A 21,239-nucleotide genomic window follows, 5' to 3' on the forward strand; every position below is an offset into this window, starting at 1 on the left:
GAAACTCAAGTGCCAATCAGCTCCTCTATGTGATCAATCACTTGGGGAAGATTATGTAGCCACCCAAAGACCATTTAAAAGCAAAACAAATGTGAAGCTGGTGGGCTGCAAGTTGACCACACAGACCTCCTTTCCCCCCAGAATGGAAGCCGTGGTCACAGTGTAACAGTGGACTCAGCCCCTACCACTGCTCCCTGATTGCCTAGTTCCTGTGACAGATGCTTCAGGACAATTCTCCAGGCCATTGGCCCAGGCAGCACAGAATCCTAGGGGGGATCCAAACAAAGAAAGTTGTCAGCTCTCATTTTCTCAGTTTAAATTTCTGGAGGAATATGGCCACATGTGTTTGAGCAGGAAAAAAAAAAAATGTCGGGATCACTTTTTGGATTAGCTGAGCTCCAGAAACAGACAGGTGTTGTTGTTGTTGTTGTTTTCTCTGTTTCTTTCTCCCCACTGGCCTGACTTAACCAGTCAATCTAAGTAGCAAAATTCCATTTTGCCCGAAGGCCCAGCCTAGTTCTCATTAGAACACCTATTTGCTTTGAATGAGAGGCCCTTAGACCTTCCCCTTCCTACAGAAAAGTGTTCACATCTAATCTGGGATGAAAAACTTTCCAGTGACCCCAGGGGTAGGGAGGAAGCCGGGAATGGAAAGCCTCACACCAGTCAGTGCCTGTCTGTCCACCAGATCATACCAGCTCCCGTTCAGCTGAGCCAGAGAGCACCTGGAAGGGAAGCATGGAACTCCTTGCTGTCATCACTTGTCCTTTCCTCCCTGATTTAGTGCTTCCAAGAAGGGGGAGGCCAATGTGAAACTGGGGAATCAGATCTGCTCTGAGCTTACATTACATTCGTGCTAGGCAGGGCTCCTCCAGGGATGGCTGTGCCCTCCGGAAACTTTCCCAAGCTCCCAGGGGGCATTTGTAGAAGGAGGTGAAGGAGGGACGAGGAGGTGCTACATGTGGCACAGAAGTAGTGATTAGGCCTCTGTGTCCTCCCAACAGGGAGGCGTGCTAGAAGAGAAAAAAGCATGGGCTTTGAAGTCAGACAGGCCTGGGTTTGAATCCTGCTTCGGTCACTGTATTAACCAGCTCAGGCTAAGTCGTGGTGCCGTAACAAACAAATCCAGAATCTTGGTGGCTTGCAATAACAAAGGTTTATTTCTCACTCAGTCTACACGTCATTTGGAGGTCAGCTGCAGTTCTGTTTCATGTTTTCTTCAGCTCAAGACCCAGGCTAAAGGCGCAGCCTCTGTTTAGGAAACTGACCTTGTGGAAGAAGGAGAAGATACAATGAAATCATATGCGGGCTTTAAAATTTTCCGCTCTCATCGCTTCCATTCATATTTTACTGACCAAACCAGTTATACCACCGAGTCTAACATCAACAGAGCAGGGATATTTAACCCAACAAAGGATAGCAAATATGTTGAACAATAACACATCTTGCCACAGCCATTTACCGTGTGTCCTTTGGCAAATTACTGTGAGGAAGGAACAAGGATGTGAACCTAAAGTTGATGACGGGCAGGTTAAATAAAATACGGATTTTAAAAGTGAGCATAGTATAGTTGGAACTAGACAAGTTGGTTCCCTCTCACATTTCATATACGAGACTTATCAAAGAAATTCTTATCCCTTCAGAATTAGCTTTTATGAGTCTCTTCTATGCAGGTGTGCCAATGTTAATGACTTCTCTTGAGAAATGCTTGCATTGTAGTAATGGCCTTCCGTGCTATTTTAACCTAAAGTCTTAACTCTAACGATGGGAATTTCAGACACCAGAAGGTGTCGATATGCTTGACCACTTTCTTCCTTGCACTATGGCCCTCTAAACTTTCCAGTTTGGACCACTTATCCGAATGAGGAAGAACTATGATGCATCATGCCATGTAAGAAAATGAAAGTTGGAACGGCTACAGCTCAGTCCCCTAGGACTCTCAGAGGGTGTGGAACATGCCTCAACAATTTTGATGACATCATGCAAAGAAGTATAGACATTGTAGCAGAAAGAGGAGTTACAGGGTTGCCAGGGCCAGGTGAGGTGATACCCATGGAGAGAGGAGGGTGGAGACGTGGACTGACGGCCAGGCCAAAGACAAACAACTGTCTCTCTCTGAGGGATCCTCAGTACCAAGGGTGGTGTGGGAAGAGAATCAGACAAAATATGACATCACCCTCAAGAAAATATGAAATAGTTATTTCTACAACACCACGCCCATCAGCAAAGGCAACTAGCATCAAACAGAACCAGATCAAAACAGAGCTTGGCCAGGGACATCTTCCTGCCACATATATGTCGTCAGGTGTATAATATGACTTTTGCCTGCACCATCTCTCCTTCCAGCCCCCTGCAACCACACAGAATGGAGACCTAGAAAAGAAGAAGGCAGGCTGTGTGCATCTCACATCCTCTTCTTCCACCACCCAGAGGTCATGCTCAGGCCTGTGCTGCAGGGAAGGGAGAGAGCGAGCTTTAATACACTTTGAAATTGAACTGGACTCTTAATTAGCAAAAGTGACAAGAAAGTTATGGAATCGGCTGAACATGCTGCTGAGACAGGAAATGGAGGACTTATCAGAGCATAGTTTAAAATGGTAATTGGAAAAAATAAAGCTGCTATACTCCACTGAGTTAAATCTCCTCAATAAATTGTGAAACCTATTTCTGAATCATTACCTGATTGTGTTTGCCTGATTAAAGACTAACTTTCTCATTTCAGGGGTGGAGTTAAAAGTGGGTTCTTTTGGGGCGCCTGAGTGGCTCAGTCGGCTGAGCTCCAACTTCAGCTCAGGTCATGATCTCACAGTCTGTGAGTTCGAGCCCTGCGTCAGGCTCCATGCTGACAGCTCAGAGCCTGGAGCCTGCTTCGGATCTGTGTCTCCCTCTCTCTCCGTCCCTCCCTGCTCACACTCTGTCTCTGTCTCTCTCTCTCAAAAATAAACATTAAAAAAAAATTTTTTTTTAAAAAGTGGGTTCTCTTTTCCTTTAAATAGTGGGCGTTAATTCAGGGAACATAGACTCGTAAGGACAGGTAACATAATCACGTTTAATTCTGCCTTTCAATCTGCCTTGTTCCAAAGGGATCCCAAAAGGAAGTGGGGCCCCCAACCAGAAAAGAGTGAAGTTTTTTTCTCATTCCAAGCCAGATTGCACATTTGCAGATGGTGAAGGGGAGGATGGAATGGTCCAAACGCCTGTGAGTTCCTAAGAAAACTAGGAACTCCAGTCAGGAGAAAGGACAGAATGGGAGTAATTCTCAGAAGGGGTACCATGGGAGTACGGACCGTGAGTCCCATTACCTGAGACTATCCCGGAGAGACTGGGTGAGCCCGGAATCTTAACAAAAGTTAAGCTGATACCTTCTTTACTAATTAAGCTGATACATTCATTCAGAAGATACATACTGAACACCACAATATGTTAGGCATTTGTCTGCTTCACTGTTGGGATACATCAGTGAACAAACAAATAAACAAACAAACAGAAAAATCCTTACCCCCGGTAGGGTTCAGTTTACAGTTTGGAGAGAGAGGTCATATAATATATTTTTTCGAATCAAGTGAGGAAGTGAGCTGGGCAGTTATCTGTGTTCCTGCATTCAAACAACCAATTGATTCAACACTGAAAGTTTACCGTCTCCTCTGCTCTTCTTGGCCAACAGACCGTATGGGCAGCATCTTGACCTTCGATGTCAAGAAGTCTTACAGTGAACAGCTGCTCTTCCTTGTAAAGACTATCTATGATGGGGGCGCCTGGGTGGCGCAGTTGGTTAAGCGTCCGACTTCAGCCAGGTCACGATCTCGCGGTCTGGGAGTTCGAGCCCCGCGTCGGGCTCTGGGCTGATGGCTCAGAGCCTGGAGCCTGTTTCCGATTCTGTGTCTCCCTCTCTCTCTGCCCCTCCCCCGTTCATGCTCTGTCTCTCTCTGTCCCAAAAATAAATAAATGTTGAAAAAAAAAATTAAAAAAAAAAAAAGACTATCTATGATAAAAAATGATATACTTTCAGGCCAAGCAAAAACAATTAGAAAACGTCATCATTCTCATGCCACACTTAGAGTATGTGCACTCTTTTCCATAGCTGTAGATTGTATTAACATTTAAGTTAGAAAAGAGATTTTTGGAGCACCTAGGTGGCTCAGTTGGTTAAGCATCCAAATCTTGATTTCGGCTCAGGTCATGATCTCAGGGCCATAAGACTGACCCCCACATCAGGCTCAGTGCTGGGCATGGAGCCTGCTTAGGATTCTCTTTCTCCCTCTGCCCCTCTCCCCATCTCTTTCACACACACACAAAAAGAGATTTTCAAAAAACATCCAAAACCTGTCCATTTGTCACCAAATCTATCGCAGTCACACTGACATAAGTAACCATTGTTTTTTTCATCTGGTATATAATCAAAGTTACAAACCAAACAATAGTGAAAAAATGAGTTATTTAGAAAATGATATGGGGATCAAGACGTCCAAAAAATTGAGGGTAGTTCCCATCTCTTACTTACTAAAATACAACAGAAAGAGAAATCAAGAAATCAATCCCATTTATAATTGCAAGAACCATAAAATACCTAGGAATAAACCTAACCAAAGATGTAAAAGATCTGTATGCTGAAAACTATAGAAAACTTATGAAAGAAATTGAAGAAGACACAAAGAAATGGAAAACATTCCATGTTCATGGATTTGAAGAACAAATATTGTTAAAATGTCAATACCACCCAAAGCAATCCACACATTCAGTGCAATCCCAATCAAAATTGCACCAGCATTCTTCTCGAAGCTAGAACAAACAATCCTAAAATTTGTATGGAACCACAAAAGACCCCAAATAGCCAAAGTAATGTTGAAAAAGAAAACCAAAGTGGGAGGCATCACAATCCTGGACTTTAGCCTCTACTACAAAGCTGTAATCATCAAGACAGTATAGTGTTGGCACAAAAACAGATACATAGACCAATGGAATAGAATAGAGAACACAGAATTGGACCCACAAATGTATAGCCAACTTATCTTTGACAAAGCAGGAAAGAGTATCCAACGGAAAAAAGATACTCTCTAGCAAATGGTGCTGGGAGAACTGGACAACAACATGCAGAAGAATGGACCACTTTCTTATACCATACACAAAAATAAACTCAAAATGGATGAAAGACTTAAAAATGTGAGACAGGAAACCATCAAAATCTTAGAGGAGAAAACAGGCAACAACCCGTTTGACCTCAGTCACAGCAACTTCTTGCTTGACACATGTCTGAAGGCAAGGAAACAAAAACAAAAAATGAACTATTGGGACCTCATCAAAATAAAAAGCTTCTGCACAGCAAAGGAAACAATCAACAAAACTAAAAGGCAACCGACGGAATGGAAGAAGATATCTGCAAATGACATATTGGATAAATGGTTAGGGTCCAAAATCTATAAAGAACTTACCAAACTCAACACCCAAAAAACAAATAGTCCAGTGAAGAAATGGGCAGAAGACATGAATAGACACTTTTTCAAAGAAGACATCCACATGGCCAGCAGACACATGAAAAGATGCTCACCATCAGTCATCACCAGGGAAATACAAATCAAAACCACATTGAGATACCACCTCACACCTGTCAGAATGGCTAACATTAACAACTCAAGTAACAACAGATGTTGGCGAGGATGCAGAGAAAGAGGAACCCTTTTGCACTCTTGGTGGGAAAACAAACTGGTGTAGCCACTCTGGAAAACAGTATGGAGGCTCCTCAAAAAATTAAAAATAGAACTACCCTATGACCCAACAATAGCATACTAGGAATTTATACAAAGGATACAGGAGTGCTGATTCATAGGGGCACATGTACCCCAATGTTTATAGCAGTGTTTTCAACAATAGCCAAATTATGGAAAGAGCTTAAATGTCCATCAACTGATGAATGGTAAAGAAGGTGTGGTTTATATATACCATGGAATACTACTTGGCAATGAGAAAGAATGGAATCCTGCCATTTGCAACAACCTGGATGCAACTGGAGGGTATTATGCTAAGTGAAATAAGTCAGAGAAAGACAGATATCATATGTTTTCACTCATATGTGGAACTTCAGAAACTTAACAGAAGACCATGGGGGGAAGGGAAGGGGGAAAAAATAGTTACAAACAGGGAGGGAGGCAAACCATCAGAGACTCTTAAATACAGAGAACAAACTTAGGGTTGATGGAGGGGGAGTGGGGGAGAGGGGAAAATGGGTGATGGGAATTGAGGAAGACACTTGTTGGGATGAGCGCTGGGTGTTGTATGTAAGCAATGAATCACAGGAATCTACCCCCAAAGCCAAGAGCACACTGTTTACACTGTATGTTAGCCAACTTGACAATAAATTACATTTTAAAAAACACGTTCTTCCGATCAAATAAGTAATAAAAATAAATCATTGTGAAAGTAAAATATAAATGATCAGTAAAATAATCAAAATAAGTAATTGTGAAAGTAAAATATAAATGAGTAAGGACAGATTTAAAATCCTGACTTTGGAAATAGAACAAGGATATGTGCTACTATCCCTTCAATAGAATGTTGTACTGAAAGTCATAGCAATGCAAGGTGGGGAAGTATAAGCTTAGAAAAGAAAAATAAAACTCAGTATTTGCACATGGCAAGTAGTGTAGACAATTCACTGACTCTAAATATAAACTTTTAGAATTAATCATTTAATTTAGCAAATTGCTGGACACCACGTCAATATTTAAAAAATCAGTACTATTTCTATATATAAACCCAAAATTTGAAAATAGTATTTTCGGGGCGCCTGGGTGGCACAGTCGGTTAAGCGTCCGACTTCAGCCAGGTCACGATCTCGCGGTCCGTGAGTTCGAGCCCCGCGTCGGGCTCTGGGCTGATGGCTCAGAGCCTGGAGCCTGTTTCCGATTCTGTGTCTCCCTCTCTCTCTGCCCCTCACCCGTTCATGCTCTGTCTCTCTCTGTCCCAAAAATAAAATAAAAACGTTGAAAAAAAAAAAAGAAAAGAAAATAGTATTTTCATAATACATTCGTATTAAAACTATCAATTGCCTGGGAATAAATTTAACAAAAGATGCACAAAACTTCTGCCAGAAAACTCTAAAAAACTGTTAAGGTAAATAAAAGAACACTTAAAAAAGTGAAAGCCTCCAGTGTGTTGTAGATTAGAATATTCCGTAAGTAAATTAATCCCCCCCAAAATAGGCCTAAACATTCAACACAATCCAAGGTGAAATGCTAAGGAGGTTTTCCTGTGGAAATGAACAAGACGATTCCAAAAGTAACGAAGAAATGCAAAGGCATGAAAAAGAAAAAAATCGTAAATAATAAGGAAAAATGGAAGTACTTGAATAAATTCAACACATAGGAAGATATAGCTTTTAATAGAGAGTAGTGTTGATGTGGGGAGAGACAAACAGATCAATGAAATGAACAGACCCACAACCACATGCGTTTGTGAAGTGTTACACAGGTGGTACCTCAGAGTAGTGGGAAAAGGCCACCTTTCAGTGCAGACCCAATTGGTTGAGTGTTTTTAAAAAGTTCAATGACCCCTAGTTCACTTTATGCAACAATCAAAGATAAATGGATTGAGTATCTCTCTATAGTTTCATTAACATTAAAACTTAATGAAGATAATACAGGCTCACGTCTTCATAGTAGAGATCAAGAAAGAATAACTAAACAGATACAAAAAGCACTAATAACAAAGGAAAAGATTGATAAATTGGATTACAGCAAAGTCAAAAACCGCTATTCATTAAAAGATGCCATTAAGAGAATGAAAAAAACAAGGCACAGAGTTGAAAAAGATGTTTGTAATGCATGTAACAAAAATTTACCAAGAATTCCCATAAATCAATAAGAAATAAGATAACTCAATAGAAAAATGAGCAAAGTATTGCACATGGCAATACTTTGAGACTCCTCTCTCTCTCTCTCTCCCTGAGCCACGGAACCTCGCCCTAGACCTTAGTTCCCAAATAAAGCCTTTGACTGCTAAAAAAAAAAAAAGAGAGAGAGACAATTTATAGGAAAAGTTGAATTTAAATGAAAAGGAGTTCAATCTCATTAGAAATCAAGAAAATACAAATTAAAACTAAAATGAGATGCTTATATACATTTACTGGAATAGCTACAATAGAGAAGACTGGTAATACCTAGTGCTAACAAAAATGTGGAGTAACTGGAACTCTCATACACTGCTGGTGGGAATTTAAATTGATACAACCACTTTAGGAAACTCTCTGGCATCATTTACCAAAATTGAATATATGCATACCCTGTGACCCAGCAGTTCACTCCAAAGTAAATATCCATCAGAAATGTACACACATGTGTACCAAAAGTTACATCCAAGAATATTTGTGCAGTATCATTTGTAATAGCCCCAAACTGCAATCAACCTATGTCTGTGAATATATCAACTGTGATATATTCCTATAATGGAGTGCTCTCCAGACATTACAATGAAGAGCATACTGCTATTCTCAAAATTGAATCCCACAAACGTAATTCTGAGTGAAAGAGGTCAGATACCAAAGAACAGATTCAATTTCTTTAAAGTCCACAGGGGAGAAAAATTCAAAGATGTTAGAAGTAAAGGTAGTCTTAGTGATGGTTTGAAAAATATGTCCACGAATTTTTCACTGTTGCTCCCTTTAAGAAGTGGATTCTGATTATCTTCCCTTTAAGTGTGGGCTGGACTTAAGTCCAGCTTCTAACAAATAGAATGAAGTGAAAATGACAGTGTGTGACTTCAGAGACTAGATCAGAAAAAGGCACTATAGGTCTTCCTTCCTCTCTCCCAGCTTCCCTCTACCACCTCCACTCTGAGAAAGCTAGTTAATGTTCTGAAACGCTCCAGGGAAGGCCCCACATGGTGAGAAGACGAGCCTTCTTACAACAGCCAGAGAGGAACTGAGGACTCCAGTCAGGTCATGTGAGTGAGCTTTCTTGGAAGAAGATCCTCTACTCTTAATAAAGCCTTCAGAGGACTACAGCCCTTGACCACATCTTGACTGCAATCTCACGAGAGTCTGAGCTCAAATCACCAAGCTAAGGTGCTTCTAGAGTCCTGATACCCAGAAACTGTGAGATAATAAATGTTTATTGTTTTAACTCACTAAGTGAGTTATGCAGAATAACTATTTCTGTTATGCAGAAATAGATGACTAAGGCAGGTAAGTTTAGGAAAGAAAGAGAGGTTAGTAAAGAGAAGAGACCTGGACACTTAATATTGTGCAAAACTTTACGTATGTTATATTCTAATTATAGCCCAATTCTGAAAATTTTACTAAATTCAAATACATCTGTTTGCTCTTTAAAGAGATACTATAGACAAAAGTAACAAATATGTGACTATCTGGGAGAAGATGTTTATAGTGCCCATGACTGACATTAGATTAATATCTAAAATATATAAAGAATTCTACAATGCAAAGAAAGGTAAACAAACAGGAAAGGTGTCAAATAGTGAAAGCAATTCACAGGAAACACAATCACTTAATAACTATGTAAAGAAATGTTCAACTTTGCCAGTAAACAGAGAAATTCAAATAAAACAATAGAAACACACCACTTTGCATCAGATTGGCAAAAAAAACAGAAAAGCTGATAACATCAAGTGCCGATGAGGATGTGTGAAAACAGAATCTCTCTTGCACTGCTGGTGGAAAGTAGCCATTCCGTAAAGCAATCAAGCCTACAAAGCATGCTTGTACTTGACCACTCTGCAATCCCACTCCTGGATGTATAACCACAGAAATGCACAGGGAAGTATATAAATTAATATTAACTGGAGTGTGGTTTGAAACAGTAAAGAATAAGATTCAACAACAGGGGGATTTCATAAATAAAATGCAGTGGATGTATAAGAAGGAAATTTAGGCAGGTAACTGATAGAGTGAACTAGGTCCGCGTATGGCACTGAGAACAAAGCTCAAAACATAGTTGTGAACTTTAAATTAAGAAACAAAATGCTATTTCTTTTTTTAATGTTTATTTATTTATTTTGAGAGAGAGCGAGCACACGTGAGTGGGACAGGGGCAGAGGGGGAGAGAGGGAAAGAGGTGGGGGGGGGGTGGATTCCCAAGCAGGCTCCACACTGCCAGCACAGAGCCCCATGCAGGACTCGATCCCATGATGGTGAGATCATGACCTGGGGCAAAATCAAGAGTCAGATGCCCAACCGACTGAGCCACCCAGGCGTCCCACAAAATCATACTTCTGACAAAATGTTATTTCTGTACACTTAAAACACACAATACTATGTATTGTCATTTATAAGTATGTGTGAAGAGACCTATTAATAGTAAAAATAGACATTCATAAAATAAGCAAGAATGTGCCCTTTAAGTGAAGGAGGAAATTTGGGTTAGAGGATTTGGTTTAGAGGAAGATGGGAGAAAATATTGAAATAAAGTATAAATAAAGGAAGGGTTCTCTATAAACGAATGATGATAATCAGGCATGATTTTAGGGGATACTTAGGAGTACATATGATGAACTAATTTTGTACTCCAGAGTGAAGAGAAGAAAAGCAAATTCATGAATAGTGGATAAGCCACTGGACTACCCTGAATAGGAACTTTAGCTTCGAGGCGATCAAGGCCTCATTCTTAACTGCCCCAGCCCCTGCCATATACCTGCCAGACAGCTCCTTTCTCAGCAAGAATAAAAGAGAAATGAAGGTGCTCTGGGCCTACCTGTAGTGAGACTACATTGGCTCCTGTCAAAAGATAATATCTGCTTTTCTGCCCACACAGCCACCCCCAAGCAGGGGGGGAAACCTTTCCTGGAAATCTAAGTGTAATAACTATTATTTATGAAGCACCTGCTTGTTTTCAAGAACTGTGCTGGCACTTTACACGTGTTACGCCTAAAAAGCCTCGTTACTATTATGCAAGTTAAGTTTCTTACCCCATTTCGTAGATTGGCAAGCCAATGCTTAGAGAATTAATCCCCCCAAAATCATGTATCTGGCAAATAAACACACGGAGCTTCCAGCCCTGTCTGGCTTTCTACCACACTGTGCCGCCTCCACGCTGGTCTTAAAAAAAAGAAACCAATACAAGCCCTTTGGGGCAGAAAAATCTAGACATCATATGACTCGGGGTTAGAAACAAACCCATGCTTAAACATTTTTTAAGTGTGTCCCCAGAATTGGTGTGTTTGTAAATATAGTCTCGGCCACGAACCACGACAATAACTGCTGGGAAAGGTGAACCAGAAACAGCTGCTGCACAGTGTGTTTCTAGACACCCACACCCTGGCTGCCTACACAGACCCATGGCATTTGCTGCATGAGGACATGAGGGCAGAGGACACCTACACTCACTGTGCTTCCCCCACGCTAGTGTGGTGAGCCTTCCTTGGGGCCAATGAATCACACAAGGGATTAGACAGTATAGGACCTGTGCTATCTCTCAGTGATGACTGCTCATAAACACTTCCTTCAGTCAAAACGGAGCCCACCTACCCTCTGCCCAGCTTGCCCTCTAGATAAATATCTTCGTATCTACCTCCCAGTTTTAGACACCAGGACCATTTTTACAGTCAGCTTTACAGAGACAGAAATATCTGTCCCAGCACCAAGGACGGCGACCCTTGGTTTCTGGGGTGTGTGGGTGGGAGACCCTGGCATTCTGAGAACTACACCAAGTTTAAGGCAAATGTCTTCAGCAGATGAAAGGGACTTATAAATATTGTCTGACAATTCTTGCCTAGCTGATCAACCCCTACTTTATTTCCATGCCAGCTCATGAAATGAAATCATAAACACTAATGATTGTTTTAGGCAATCTCTGATTCTTTTAGAGCTTTCCACAGCACCCACCACAGAGTACTATAATTTTCAGTATATTTCTCTGCCTCCTTCATTAGATAGTAAGCTCCTGGAAGGCAGAAATTGTATCTTCTCTCCGTTTATTCCTAGTAACTACCATGCATTGAGTACATAGAGGCTCTATAAATTATTGCTTAAATACATGAGATCCAGAGCCTGATCATGTGTCTAAATAAAAACTTAGAGGGTGTACAATGTTTTAAAACTAAAATCAAGGGTTAAATTCTGCCATCATCTTCTCAGTCTTCCCTTGACCTGATCCTCAGTCCCAAGCATTCCCTACCACATTCCCTCAGGCCACCACCTTAAATCAAAAAGAAGAATCATTAAACAATGTATTTATCCACTCAAAACTATGGTCTAGGAATTGAGCAAGACTGGAAGGGTGCTGAAAGGAAAACTCAGTGGGTTAGGAGCTGAAGGATGATGATTTTACTTGAGGTGATGTCAACTCCCAAAATCAAAAGAAAAGTTGTAGAAAGAAAAAGAAGCATACAAAAGTGCTCAGTGAAAAATGAGAGGATATCGTCCAAAGGCAAAGGAGCTACAAGCATGTATTGACATCATAGTACGGAGTACAGACTCAAAGTTGCAAGCAAGAGCAAACATAAGTGAATGCCATTATCTCTAAACATGGAGGCAGGAAGGAGAGTATTAGTCATACCCCCCTTGTGGATACCATCTATTTAGATGGTTTAAGAGAAACTGAATGCAAATATCTCTTAGTGTAATTTTTCCAGAAAAAAAAAATCACAAATAACCCCTGCATAAACACAATCTCTAATCAAAGCATTAGTCATTTCTGCCATCATTGAGTACCTCCAGACATACTTTAACAGCAGATTAAATTTAATATGATTTAAGATATTTTAAGAGCTGTTCACTTAGCTTTACAACAGCGCAGAAGTACTCTTCTCCAAGATGATGCACTTTTCCATGAAAAATTGGTGCAGAAGTATTAAATGAATCATGAATTCGGATGCAGACTGTTGCAGAGTGAAGCAATATGGAAAAGAAATTCTACTCATTTTTTTCTGTAAATTCACAGTCTTTTGTGCATGCTCTGATTTCTCAACTACTCATCTGTGAAATGAATAAAGAGCATGATAATTTAATTTGATTGTAATTTTATTGCATTGGGAGAGAACAATTTTTTTGCATGGACATATGGAAGCTTTGACAGGTCATCCATTTGAGTGGCCATGACTTGCCATAGTGATGTCTACAACAATTATTATACACTGGTGATTGGAGACAATCATTAGAGCAATGTGTTCTACCACTAATAACAAATATTTCAAATAAGAGCAGCTTGTAATATTTATAAGTTAATTTTTCTCACACATTGAAGAAGACTCTAGGTCAGAGGTCCAGGGCTGACCTGGCAATTCTATAGTCATAAAGGACCCAGTGTCCTTCTATCTTTTTGCCCCACCATCCCTAATATATGGTGTCCATTCTCAAATCCCCTCCTGATCCAAATGACTGCCTGGGCTCTAATGATTACAATCTGATTCAAGGTATGGGGCAAGATAAAACAGAGAAAGTCAAGAAAGTCATGCATCATTTCCCAGGAGCCTCAGAGACAGAGTAGACTAAAAAGAATAGACTTTAGCTGGCAATTTTCCAATCAGAACAGAAAGACATTATTATTACTAAGGAAAGAGAAAATGGGTACCATGTAGCTGAGTAGCCCCTGTTATTCAGATAAGGAAAATAAAGCTCAGAGTGCCTAGCTGGCTTGCCCAATCTCATACAGCTAGTAAAGACAGATCCTAGACTAGTGTCTGGGCATCCATTCTTCTCTTTCTTCTGCTCACCTAACAGAACCCTGATTTGACTCAGATATCCTCTCCTCCCACACACGGTGCCTTTGTATTCACAGAAGCTGTCCACACATCTAGCCTCAGAGAGGTGAGCTTGATTCATTTAAGGCCATCCCATCTTCCTTGCTATAATTGGCTCCAGACTAGTCACAGGATGTCAATTAGATCAACTAGATTTAAAAAAAAAAAAAAGTTTCTCATGGCTGCTGAAAAGGTTACCTTGATCTTATAGAAAAAAATGCCCGACAATACTTTATCTATCACTATATTCTTTCATTGGTAGATATGAGGTTTAATTCTAGAGCAATGCCTCAGTACCAGCATGAAGCTACCACGCAGAGGCAAGAGAAGAATCAAGAAAAAGGCAGAAAGACAAAGATGGAGTAAATGGATTAAGTTGGCATAGATTATACCTATCTCTGAATCATTGGTAAATTTCTTATTCTTTGTGTTGATTTGAGTTTGGGTTGTTATTGTCACGTTGTCAGACACACATGGTGTAACAAGGGCCCCTTCGTGTTTGCCTGCACTATCTTGAAAGGCTCTTTTTCTTACTGTAACGAGAGCCATGGTATTAACGTGGTAGGGCCTAATGGCACTTTGAAAATAACATACAAAAGTTTATGTGAGTAATAATAAGTGCTTTCTTGAATTTAGACTAACCCGAAGGATATGTCCATATTTAGCTCTTCACCAGAGGAAGCATAATTAAAGTTTCCTCCTTTTCTGCTTTCCCAGAAAACCACATTTTCCTTCTCCAACAAAGCCTCATGTCATAGTAGGGGTCATAGCATGTCTTCCTTACCTCAGCAGTCACGTCAGCTCTGCTGCTTGACAGACATGGACCATCACTTGACTTCCCATTGCTTAAGTCTGAATACATTCCCCATTGTGTCTGATCTCCAGCTCCTGTAGCATGTCAGTTGTCTCCTTAAATTGTTACTTGCTGGTGCATATTTAAGGCAGCAATCTAATCAGCTGAAATTGATGCTTCTACATTTGCTCCTGGGGGAGTTTCCATCACAAATACTATTGTAGCTTGAGTGAACATGCCATGACCAAAGTCCACCAACAGGTTAACGTCTATCAACCCTGGCTTTTTAGAATTGTACACAAGCTGTCTTTACTGACGGCTGTTTACACATCCAACAATGTTTGCTGATCCCAGTACTTATCATAATTGGACATTTTAAATATTTTTTGTTGCGCTAAGTATTTTTATGATTAATAGTTAAATAAGGAGCAGGCCATTAGAGGATGTAAGCAGATTGTCAACAAATGCACAAATACTAATTAGAGGATTATTAATGAATGTTAGCCAGTTGTGGGACATTTGTTGCGACAGCATATAAAATAAATAGATAACAGTGTCTATAACTGAAGTTACTCACTTACATCAAGATTGAAAAAAGCATTTGATGAAGTATGTATTAATAGTGGAAGATTATTAACAAATTAGCTAAAAACTGGCCTGTTTACATTTCAATTATCAATTTAGTTTGCCATAGTCATACAGTGTATGTACAATAATGTACTTCAATCTCAGAAATAATAATGAATTACACACTTGGAGTTGGCTCCCTGAGATCTATCCTTACTCAAGTTTTTTTTTTAATTTTTATATAAAATTTTTTAAGTTTATTTATTTATTTTGAGAGAGAGGGCATGATCAGGGGAGGGGCAGAGAGAGAGAGAGAGAGAGAGAGAGAATCCCAAGCAGGCTTCATGCTATCAGCATGGACCATGAGATCATGACCTGAACCAAGATCAAGTGTCGGATGCTCAATTGACTGAGCCACCTAAGCACCTCTGTATTTCATTTATTTTTTAATATAAGCTCTATACCCAACATGGGGCTTGAATTCATAACCCTGAGATCAAGTCATTGCATGATCTATCAACTGAAACAGCCAGGTGCCCCATTCTTTACTCAAGTTTTAAACAGTGATTGGTTTTACAATATCTTACTTAAGATTAAAAATAGTAACTTTGGGGTAGTTAATAAATTTGCTGCAAGCTACTCCTAGTTTTCTAACTGTAGCCTAATTTGCTTCTTTATTAAAAACACACAGTACATATTACATATTAGAATAGAAACATAAAATGTTATGAGCTAAAGGCATCTCAGCGATCATCTAGTACACCTCCCTTACTCTACAGATAACAAAGTTGAAGCGAGGTAGGTTAAGTGATTTCCCCAAAGTTGTGGAGATACTTAGTGTTTAGAACCTACACCTTCTTAGTCTGAATCCTAAAGCTGTTTTGAATGTTACTCTGCCTATGTTTGATGATTCAGAGGTACTAACCAAGTCTTGAGAGTCAATACGAATATTAACCAACACTGAACTATTAATTTATAGATATACTGGCCAGCAGAAATTGCCCATATATAAAGACAAAAATTGATTTTCCAAATTTTTAAGACCCATTAAATTTTCTTGAATTTTGACAATGATGGATAGTTATTTTCTAAAAAGAAACCTCAACAACTTTTCACAAGGTAATAACTAGATCTATAAATTGTCATATTGATGATTAACAGATGGCTATCTCTTTGTATTTTTTATCCAAATCACTCTAGTAAGAGAAATCAACTTGAAAACATTGAGCCAAGCAAGCTAAGACACTTTAAGAAGTTCAGAAATCCCTGTTTTTAAGTATCTTAATGTCATCTCCAGATCATTGTTTTTAAGATTAAGAATATCAAGAATCCTATTCAAAATGTTTATGGACTTCTGAGGCTTAGAGAAGAAAGCTTCAGAGATAAGGTCCTCCTATTACTACCCACTTGTAAATTTACCAATTACTACAGACAGCCAGAGGAGTTACCACTTAGTAAGCAGCTACTATGTGCCAGGCATCGTTTGGCATTGTATAGTCACCAAGTTACATAACCGTCTCTCAAATCTTATGAGGTCAAGGTTACTATCTCCTTTGTCATATAAGAAATCTGAGGATCAAAGAGGTTAATGATTGCTTACAGTTATATAATAAATAGGTGTCTGTCTGTCCTGAAACCCATGTTTTTTACTTCTGGATATTCGAAGGGAAATAACAAGTATAGTACTTTATACTGCAGAGCATAATTTCTCCCCACATGACACTGTCCTAGGATACTGAACATGTTTCTAAAAATAACTCCTTTGATCATAGAAGCATCCATCTGGTCTTTCTCCAGCTATTCCAAAGTCATTGTTTCCTGTACTCAGCACCATATACCTAAAATCCACTGCTGCTGCTTTTTGTGGCAACTGGAGGTTTAGGACAGAACATTTTCCAAAGTAAATCTGCTGCTCTGAGTGATTGCTCTGAAATCTCTATTCCTCGTTAAATGATGACAGACATTAAAAAAAGTAATAACTTACATTTGCATTGTAAACTAGAAAATGTTACTAAATTCATGATCTTTTCTTTGATCACCACAACCTTGTGAGCTAGGTAGGGTAAACGTTATGCTCATTTATCCAGTGAGAGAGACGGAATTTTCAGGTTGAAGATATGGGACTTGGCCAAGGTCACAGAGATGGGATATGGCATCACCGAACTCCAAGTCCAGGACTCTCTCTGTTATCCTCAACCTCCTCCTATAGATGGCCCATGTCTTCCTGAAGTCTTTTGTAGAATGAGGATAAATAGATAATATCTCAAAGGAAAGAGAGATAGAGAGGTGGGGAGAGAGTATACAAGAATGTAATCCTACTCTAGTGGGCTTTGTGTGAAGTTGCATCCCATATATCTGACTCCCATTCTTTGGTAACAACCCAGTTTACTCAGCTCACATAGGATTCAGGGTAAATTAACCCCACGTCTGGCTTCAGAGACAGAATATCATTTGGCAAAATTCAAATATCTGGTTAGAACTCTTGATAAGAAAGGGGTATATGACCTAATCCAAGCCAATGAGACTGGAGAGGATGTTTGCTAGGGTCTCATGGGAAAGAAAGGCATGCTCTCTCCTTCTGGATGGTAAACGGTACAGATGTAAAGCCTGGACACATTGCAGCCATTTCGATGCCATGCTAAGAACTCTTTTTGATGACTGTATTAAGCTACTGAATCAAACAAATGCTGAATTCTACCCTATATATTACCTATCTATCTATCTATCTATCACCTATCCATCCATTCTTGTCCTAAGAAGAATCTAAGGCAGGCACAGGATTATATGAGCCAATAAATTCCTTTATTTTTAGTCAGTTTGAGTTGGACTTTCCTTTACTTACAACCAAATACATCCTCACTGATCCATGCATACATACATTTATATATTCTTAGGTAAAAATGAATTGTCTAGGGGCATCTGAGTGGCTTAGTCATTTAAGCGGTCAACTCTTGATTTCAGCTCAGGTCCTGATCCCAGGGTTGTGGGATTGAGCCCCACGTTGAACTCTGCACTGAGTGTGGAGCCTGCTTAAGATTCTCTCTCCCCCCTCTTTGCCCCTCTCTCCTACTCACACTTACTTGCTCTCTCTCTCTCTCTCTCTCAAAAAAAAAAAAATAACAAATGAATTGCCTAGTGCCCAGTGGCAACTCCAACTAAGCCATCTCAACGCCACTACTCTTAAACATAAATAACTTGTGGCCGGGACCATTCTCATCTGTCACTTTTCAAATTGACAGCTGGGTGCAATTTGCCAGTCTTCTCCCTTCAAGCGGCCCTTCCGGCTGCTAATTTCTTATGGCACTAAAATAAAAGATACTTTCACTAAGGCAAAGTTAATTAGCATACTTAACATCTTCATTAAGAGTTTTTGAGTCCAACAAGGTGACAGGTAGAGCTAAAGGGAGTTGGAAATTGGGTATGATATTTTGACAACTAATGACAAGATGACTGATGTCCGATAGCTGTGGTCATTGAGTAATTAACTACATTGAATAGCATCTAAGAGCTAATGAAATGGTATATGGGGAAAAACTTGATAAAGTATATAGTACTGAACAAATGCAGAATGGTACTTTTAAGAAGATATTTAATCACTATTATCATTGCCAATAAGGCAGTTCCTAGGGGTATAAAAACCAGGCGCTGCGTTCGTCACCTGTATATACAAACAACTTCAGTGGGGTCAGATAAGATTTTTTAGGCATAAGACCATAATTATTGTGAGACATTTTTTAGGGATCAGATCACTTCAGACTGCATTTACCCAGATGTGTTCTACTGGATAGTAATCTTAAGGAAAAAGGATTCTATAGGTAGTAAAGTTTGGGAACCATTGTTTTCACCCAGTTATAATATATTTCTTTCTCCTGATAGTAGTGTCTTATCCTCACCCCAAGCCCATGTGGTTTATATGGTTCTAACCTCTTCTCCCAGAACTATAGTGGGCCCCAGGCATAGACCAGTCAATTAACACATTCTGTTTCCCTGAACTTAATGATTAATTATGGGATGGGCAAATGACATCAGTCAGTCCAATGAGAATCAGCCTTGGACTTATGCTGGAATATTGCGAAAGAGATATTCTCCTTCCCCTGGGGTTGTTAACCTGTTTTTTTAAGTGAGCCTGGGGCCAGTGCTGGCCATTTGCCACCTTTGAGGAGAGCTTGGCTGAGGAAGAAGCTAACTCAGTAACAAGAACTTAAGGATCATGACAAACACCTCGTGATGGTCTTTCAGCACCTGAACCCAGCTGTGTCTTACACCTCTAAACTTTTAGTTACATGAGCCTTCCATTTAGAAAATCATTCACAAGGGGGGTGCCGGAGTGGCTCAGTCGGTTAAGTGTCAAACTCTTGATTTCACCACAGGTCATGATCTCGAGGCTCATGAGATCCAGCCCCGTGTCAGGCTCCGCGCTGACAGTGCAGCGCCTGCTTGGGATTCTCTCTTTCCCTCTCTCTCTCTGTCCCTCCCCCACTCACACATGCACATGCTAAATAAACAAACTTTAAAAAAAAAAGTTTAAAGGAAAATCATTCACAGGGAATACTGCAGAGGCCAAGTCACAGACACGTTTTCCTTACTCCTCACCCTATTTCAGATCACAGCAATGCTGGCCCAACTGCTAGCCCCTCCCCTCTACCTACCCTTCATTCATGCCATCCTAGGGTCTATCTCCAAAAGAAATTCTCAGTTCTACTAAACAACTCAATTTTAGGCATTCTGTTCTTCCTCTTTTTCTTTGATCACAAAAGCCCACACTGGTCCCAAATGACATCTGTGTCTTGCTCAAACCCCACCTAGTCAGCACCCGATATGTGTTAGCCATTATAACTTTTATCCTTAAGTCTTCTAGTCTTCTTGATCAGGCTGAAATCACCCAAAAAGATGGTTTTCTTACTGGTATCTTCCTGTTTTGTTCAAATAAACGTCTCCTGCGGGGCGCCTGGGTGGCGCAGTCGGTTAAGCGTCCGACTTCAGCCAGGTTACGATCTCGCGGTCCGTGAGTTCGAGCCCCGCGTCAGGCTCTGGGCTGATGGCTCAGAGCCTGGAGCCTGTTTCCGATTCTGTGCCTCCCTCTCTCTCTGCCCCTCCCCCATTCATGCTCTGTCTCTCTCTGTCCCAAAAATAAATAATAAACGTTGAAAAAAAAATTAAAAAAAAAAAAAAAAAAACAAATAAACGTCTCCTCCAACAACTGTCCTAAACCGGCCTAAGTCTCATTAAGGAAGGCCTCAGGGCATAGCAATCATTTCCACATCTCACATCACTGAAGAGTATCCCCCACCCACCCCAACATAGACACAATATGTACAATTTGGGGTTTCTTTATCTTGTAATGCACTTACCCAACATGGGAAAGACCTAATTCTCAAAATATTTAGTCCTATTCCCTTAACTAGACACATGTCCCTCTCAAATCCAGAGGTCTTATACCCTTTTTCTCTCGTTTGATGAGGATTCCAAACCAGCCAAAAGCACTGGCATGTACGAGATTGGCCCGAGTTTTACGCAGAGATCAGAGCAAAGAATTAGGGATGTTAAAGCTACTTACAGAATTCAAAGGAGATGGGCACTTGCTTGTTAAATCAGCCATTGTCAGCATCTGTTCTGGACAAAACAATTCCAGTCTTTAAGCTATTGTGAGATGGGATTAATTTTGCCTCATTTCCCACTATAGCTTAAAGTACTTATGATTACATATTAATTGGTACAAATGTTTCCAAGACTAAACATAGTGAGAAGAGCAGCAGCTGGTTCAGCCAGGGTAGGGGGCTTGAGGCGCTGGGGAGTGGGAGGAAAGACATCAACACTCTTACTGCACTGTCATCATCATCTTCATCACCATATCTTCATACCAGAAGGTGGAGATTCCAGAGAACAGGAAGATTATCAAGACTGGAACCAAACCCCATGGATGAAGCAAACCTTTGTAATGATCAGGGCTGAGTAGGGATAAAAGGAACAATCCTTATTTAGGCATGCTTCCTATTTGATCATGTATATATAAACATAGATCAAAACAAGAAACACTTCAGTGTATGCAATAATACGGGGCTTTAGCTAGATTATTAAAAGGGAGGCCTATGGGGTCAGAACCTAGAAAGCAGTGAACTGGTGTCGCTCAAGAATTAGTCCAAGAGGCCAAATCATGTTTCAGGATTGGAGAGTTCATTAGTAGTTGCCCCAA

The sequence above is a fragment of the Felis catus genome, chromosome C2 (assembly GCF_018350175.1).
Source record: "Felis catus isolate Fca126 chromosome C2, F.catus_Fca126_mat1.0, whole genome shotgun sequence".
Taxonomy (NCBI): Eukaryota; Metazoa; Chordata; class Mammalia; order Carnivora; family Felidae; genus Felis; species Felis catus.